This window comes from Hibiscus syriacus, unplaced genomic scaffold, assembly GCF_006381635.1.
Source record: "Hibiscus syriacus cultivar Baekdansim isolate YM2019G1 unplaced genomic scaffold, ASM638163v2 tig00110745_pilon, whole genome shotgun sequence".
Classification (NCBI taxonomy): domain Eukaryota; kingdom Viridiplantae; phylum Streptophyta; class Magnoliopsida; order Malvales; family Malvaceae; genus Hibiscus; species Hibiscus syriacus.
The window spans coordinates 612,118-619,221 of NW_024062847.1; the positions used below are offsets into that span (position 1 = coordinate 612,118).

Consider the following 7,104-nt stretch of genomic DNA (forward strand, 5'->3'; position numbering starts at 1 on the left):
ATCCAATTTGCAGGTCCAATGTACCCATTAAATTAATATTCTTATTGCATAGTTGTCTCAAAATCAAGGATAAATTACTACAAGGTAATTGAGCATTTAACGTGACACGTTATAATGCAGCGCATGATGGATGTGCCAAGGCATCAATGTATGATACATGCACCTGATATCATGACATCATTCACTCATCGACTTGTTTGAAGGAAAATAAAAAAGGGTTTTTATTTTTTTTTTAAAGTTTTTACATTTCAACTAACAAACAACCCAAAACTTTTTCTGAAGTTATTTTTATTATTTTTGGCAGTATTTAATAAATAATCACTGTGAAATGGCGATATAGATAATAAAAGGGGAAAAAAAGGAAAAGAAGGAAAGACGACTTACACTGTAAGAAATGAAACGCCTTTCCTTTCTCTAACGATTTTACTTTGTTTTATGCTGTTATTTATTTTCATTTTTTTTCCGTAGTGATCTCGAGGTGGGTTTGTAATTTTGATCGATATTATTGGAGATTGTTGTAGCTTTGCCTTGTTTCCTAAACGATTCTATTGTGTTTCTTTTTATATTCCCAACATTTAAAACTAGATTTTTTTCCTATTGTTTGATGTCTGGGTTTATAAATTTCAGGTCTATTTGTTGATCAGTTATAAAAAAAAGGAGCTTTTTAGGAAGACTTGTCAGGCTATGGCGGTAGTTGAGAAGGTTCAGAATCAAGATACGGCAGCTGCGGCAGCAGCAACGAACGATCAGGATCAGTCAAATCAAAACCACGTGCGGTCAAAAATCGATCCGACCTTACACCAGAGCGATCAAGGGTTGTACAATAAGATCGGTGATCCTTATGCTCGATCCAACGGTGGGGATTTGCAGGGGAACAATGGTGGTGGCGGGGATGAAGCTAGGGATAGCTTCAAGAGGGACATGAGAGAGTTGCAAGAACTCTTCTCTAAACTTAACCCCATGGCTGAGGAGTTCGTGCCTCATTCAGTTGCCAACCATGGAATTAATGGAGAGCTTTTCACTAACAACTACGTTCTGCAAAACAATAGCATACCAAGGAATGGAAATGCTGCTGGTAGGCGGGTATGCCATCAAAACCCTCTCTTTTTTTTTAATTGATTGCCTTGTTACTAGTAGATGAAAATTATTTGTCATATTGGTGGTAAAAGTTAGAAGAGAAGAAAAATGATTTGTTTGTTTGGTGACTAGATGATAGTGCATTTTACATAAGGAAAGTTTTATGTTTTTCAATCTTTGCTAATTTATGCTTCTTTCATTAATCTTGTGTTTCTCAGAAGAAAAATTTCAGTCAAGGTAAACAAAGACTGAACACCAGGACAAGTATGGCCCAAAGGGAAGAGATTATCCGTAGGACTGTTTATGTGTCTGATATTGACCAACAGGTATATATATTTATATATGCAGCATTTTAGCTATGTTATGATGCTGCAACTGATTCTGCAATGTATACTTTCTCGTCTTTGAGATTTAGATTCACTTTTTTGCTTGTTGGGATGTAGGTCACTGAAGAGCAACTTGCTGGTTATTTGTGAACTGTGGACAGGTGATTGTTTTCCTTGGTTGTCTTAAAAGTTTTCATCAAAACAATGTATCTAAATGATCTTTTTTTTTATGAAGGTGGTTGACTGCCGCATATGCGGTGATCCTAATTCTGTACTTCGTTTGCCTTTGTTGAGTTCACTGACGAAGGTGCTTTTCCACCATGATTACTTAAAGCATGATTTAAGGGGTTGTTAATCTAACTGTTAAACATGACATTTACAATTCTACAGAAGGTGCACAAGCGGCTCTGAGTCTGGCTGGGACTATGCTTGGATTCTACCCAGTTAAAGTGCTGCCCTCGAAAACAGCTATTGCACCAGTTAACCCAACGTTTTGCCTAGGGTGAGGCTCATTGTTGCATTGTTGGAGTCTGCTATGCATTTACCACTCTTTTCTCCTATTCAGCGGGTTAAATATTTGTTCCAATTTCAGAATGAAGATGAACGCCAGATGTGTGCAAGAACTATCTACTGTACAAACATTGACAAGAAGGTGAGAGGCTTTTAAAATTTTGGAATGTTGATTATGAGAAATCATCCTGATTGCAAATAAGGAGCATTTTCATTTACAATGCGATTTTATGCCTTCAGGTTACTCAAGATGATGTTAGGCTCTTTTTTGAAACAGTCTGTGGGGAGGTTTGTTATTGCATTAAATCTGGAGCTGTTTCTTCTATTATTCATCAAAACCTGTTTGGGATGCATTTAGAATGACATTTTGTCTTATGTAGGTTTATCGCCTAAGGTTGTTAGGGGACTATAACCATTCAACTCGCATTGCTTTTGTTGAATTTGTAATGGTAATTGTTTTCCTCTTCGTTCATGCAATTGTTTGAACATTGTTTTCTTTGCATGAACTTCCATTTATATCTTAAAGAATTTGGCCATTCAGTGGGTCTGATGTTTGTGTTAACTACATGATACTGTTGTGTGTGTAAAATCAAAGGAAACCAATACAGAGAGCAACAATTGGATAAGAGGAGGCATGTCTTTCCATATAAGACCCCATGAACCCCAATTTAACAGATTTGTGATAACACCATTTATAACAAATACAGGCTCCCACCAGTTGTAGGCAAATTCGAAGGCACAATATCCAACTTTGTAATAATCTGGAAAGGAGTAACAAGTTTTCTTTTTTTTAAATTACGTCATTGCATTTCCTTTTGGCATTTAAGTATAGCAAGTGTGTGAAAGTTAAGCCGAGACTTATCTACTTGAGCTATTTTTGGAAGATGCAAATTTGCTTGTTTGTAGTAGATCGATTGGATATGCATTCCAAATCATGTATCGGATTTTATTGTTTACTAGGGAAACTGTGTAAATAGTATCGTATTATTCTTATGTAGCTGTGACTCTTTTAATATAGAATCTTTCATGCGAGTAAAGATAGCATGTGTGCTCCCTTTTTTTGCAATGCCGTGATTGAAAGTAGCTGGGTAAATTGTTGCCCATCATGCATGTTCCTTTTCAACTATATAATGGTGAACTCTGTGCATCATCAAATCCCATATGCAGTTTGGATAATGTCTTCTGGGGCCTCTCAAACATTTTCAACACTGATTATGAATCTCTTATCATATAACAACACTTGATAAAGACATTAGAAGAGTATAATGATATGCTACTTTCTGTTAACTTGTGGCAAGATTGTGTCATATGCAGCTGAAATGTTAATAGATTGCATTCTTTCTTTTACGGGAACTTGCTTATCAATTACTCTCGCCTCTGCTTTGGTGGTTATATTAATGATGATGCAAAGATTGGTCATTCAAAACTTTGGTTTAGTTTGCACATATTAAGGCTGAGCGAAGTAACCTCAAATAATAGGATTAACTGTTCTATTCTAATGTGATATGTATTGCCTAGAAACTGCCCTTATGCTTGTTTTTACATAGTAAGCTTTTAACCTGTGAACTTTTACTTAAACCCTAAACTCTATAATTTATACCTAAATAAACTCTTGGCATAAATAAACTGCCACTTCAAAATAAGGGCTTACTTGGTTACATACAAATAAAAGGATAAGGGATTATTTTAAGCATAAAAAAGTACAAGGACTCATCGTAGTAAAGCATTATAGTTCAGGGTTTCTTATTATTACTATTGTAAAATTTTTAGCCCTAACATAATCTTTTGTTTGTAACTAATGTTGTACTGGTTTGTTAAATACTGTAATATGGATGATTAGCTAAAGAATTCTTTTGATCGATGTATGTTACTGTGAAAGGAATAATTTAGAGTGGTTTAGAGGTGGATGACGAGCAATATAGTGAATTATTTATTGATTGTCTACCACTTTTGATGGTAAACCTACATCAACTTTTCAGAGATGTAATAAATCCTAGTTTTGAAATGAGTTCAAAGTATGCAAGTGATATGTATCTTCGTTTTCGTCATCTCAGAGCATGTAATCCTCTTGTTTATGTGCAGGCTGAAAGTGCAATTGCTGCTCTCAACTGTAGTGGTGTGGTTCTGGGATCCTTGCCCATAAGGTGAAATTAATTCTTTTGCCATAACCTCTCCAAAGATTTCTCCTTTTTATTTACCATTTTCTAAGTAACATTAGTTCTTGTGTATGATCAGGGTTAGCCCATCAAAGACCCCAGTTCGGCCACGCACTCCTCGCCTTCCAATGCACTGAATAATCTTGGAGCTCAGAAATTAATTTAGTACCAGTTATTTTATGATACATATATCACAACACACACACACCTTGATGTACTGGTGTTTCCGGTGTTGGCTTGCCATTTTATCTAATATTGTTCACCGGTGCATTGTTACCCTAGGAGTTACCTTTTGTTTATACTTGCAACTTGCAATGCATAGGGTTGGATTGGATGGACTCGTGCCAAAATTAAACTGCTCTTTGCACTTTATGGATGAACTGATTCTTAAGGTTACTGCAAATGTGCACGTCTTAGATTTGATGACTACTGACGTTTGCTGCTCCATTCCGTTCTCTTAATCTTATTTATCTGATCATCACCGATTCAAATTATATTGACCTTTTGCTTTATTGTTTTTACATACATCTGGCATGTCCGGGAAATCATAAAACTATCTGTGCACAAGGCAAATCCCATACACTTGTCGTTAAATACTTGATTGAAGTGTTGTATGTGATTTGGTTATTTCTGTTGTCTTAGAAAATAAAATGAAATTGTCACCAAACCAAATTAATTTAAGTATATAGATCTGTCGAATGGAAGGATTGGTTGGTTGTGTTGGATAAGTCCATTTATTTTTCAATTTGGGTTTTCGGCTCAGATTTTTTAGGTTGGGTAATACTAGTTTAGATTATTTTGAGTTATTTGTTGGAGCAAACTTGATTTAAATTTACGTTAAGAGAACCTAGTTTTTGAGTCCGAATCAAAATTGACCTTGCCTAAGTTTTCTTTTTCAACTTATTTTGACAATGAGCAAAACGAACTGAACGTGACAAATAGATGTGTTATATTTTTCTTCATATTATAATTTGTAATTAAGTTAGATTTAGGTTCCTCAAAAATTCAACGAATCGCACACTAAGCATAACAATTATATCAAATGATCAGTCAAATTAAGTCCGAATTAAATGATCTGTTTTTTTTATCGCAAGATAGAATGTATAGACAAGAGTCTTAGTTCTTATTACCTTCGTCTATAAATATCCAAATTTTGATTCCTAGTACCCATAGTTCGACTGAAATTCCTAGAATATAATAAATATAATATATAATATAGGGGTTCTGTTATTGGCTTGGGTGTAGAAACGGAATATTAGGTAACCTGTGAATCCAAAGAGTTGATTTATAATAATTCATGAAGGAAATTATCATGTTTTCACAAGTCAATTAGATATGAAATCATTTTTTTTAGTTGCACAAGGGGTTTTGTTTTTTGTTGTAAGCCCTCCATTTTTTTAAGGAATTGCATGGTCATCAAGTAACAAGTAAGAGTAGTCGATAGTATTAGATATAGATAAAAAAAAAGAGGGAAGAAAAAAATAAAAAGAATTATGCTAACCAATATTCTAATTTTTTAAGATTATTTTGTATTTAAGTTTATTTAATTAATAAATAAATATTTAGTTTAGGAAAGAATTCATATTGAATAAAAAATTTTGGTGATCAAGTACTCTATATAAATAGAAAGTATGTCTTAGACTTAAGAAATAAGCAAGAGAGAAATATTTTGAAGAGACCTAATACTTTTGTAGTCTCATGGATAAGTTTTGTAGAGAATAGTTTGGGATACTTAAGATTTTGGTCTAGATATCAAATTTTAAGATATTAAATTTGTTTTTTTTCGTGATCTCTACATTTATAGTAGATTATTGTCAATCTCATCCATATTAGTAGACAAGATCAAATCATGATAAAATTGTCTTCTCTTGCACACATTTTTATTTTGTATTGATTTCATTTTGCTTATTTCTTGGTTGTTAAATTCTTAACAAGATGTTATTTATAATAAATGTTGAAGTTGTTAACTATCAACGTAGCACGAAGCTAAAGGGACAAAACGGCTCTTCCCGGAGATTCCGCGGTCTCCCACTACCCCTTGTTCCTTCCCAAAAGTTTTTACTTTATTCAAGTTGTGCTAACCGGTTTTCGTCCGGGCACGAAATATTTATTCTCGGCGGGAAAATTGATGTGAATAAATGGTTTTGAAAATAATTTGGGAGTCGCCATCGGCCTTTTGGGTCAGGTAGGTCGAATACCTAAAATATATCTTTTAAAAGAGTTTTTAAGAAAACATCAATTAAAAGATAGACTGATCTGCGTTTTAACCAAAAATTCGTTCTTTTTAATAATAAAAAGGGATTCGTGGTCGGTTACGGTTAGGGAAGGATTAGCACCCCTACAACGCCCAAAATTGGTACTTTTTAATTATAAATTGTCTCTATTATTATTAATTTAAAAATTCAAAGATATATTTAATTCATAATTCTACTATTTCAAATAATTTTAAGAAAATATATTAATATACATAAATAAGATATTTACTTATTTAGAAATATTAGAAAATGGCTTCTAAGTATCTTAAGACAGCTCTTTTCTTCGATATTAAAAAATAAAATAAATAACTAAAAATATTTTCTTAAAAAATAAAAAATAAATATTTTATTTATTTATTACAAATATCAGAAAATGGCTTCTAGGTGACTTAAGACAGCTCTTTTCTTTGATATTAAAAAATAAAATAAATATTAAAAATGTAATAAAACTAAATTATAATTTTTATAATATTTAGTTATTTAAAATACCAGAATAGGACATCCATTATATTAAGACTGCCATTTTCTTTGATATTGAAAATAAATAAACATTATTAAATAAATAAATAAATAATATATATATTTATATATAGTAAACAATAATTAAAGTAATGATTTAAAATATATTAAAATAAAAATTAAATTAAGTTAAAATATAACTAAAACAATGACCAAAATAAATAATAATAAATGTAAAATTATTTAAATTAATGAACATAATTCGAATCATCATAAAAAAATTACTAATAGTGTAATTAACCCTTAATTAATTAATGAGTG

The 7,104-nt window shown here is 32.2% G+C and overlaps 1 pseudogene; it reads left to right on the plus strand.

Moving 5' to 3' along the window:
* The first annotated feature begins 302 nt into the window (after positions 1-302).
* Positions 303-4,385, plus strand: LOC120139389 (annotated as a pseudogene).
* The last annotated feature ends 2,719 nt before the right edge of the window (positions 4,386-7,104 follow it).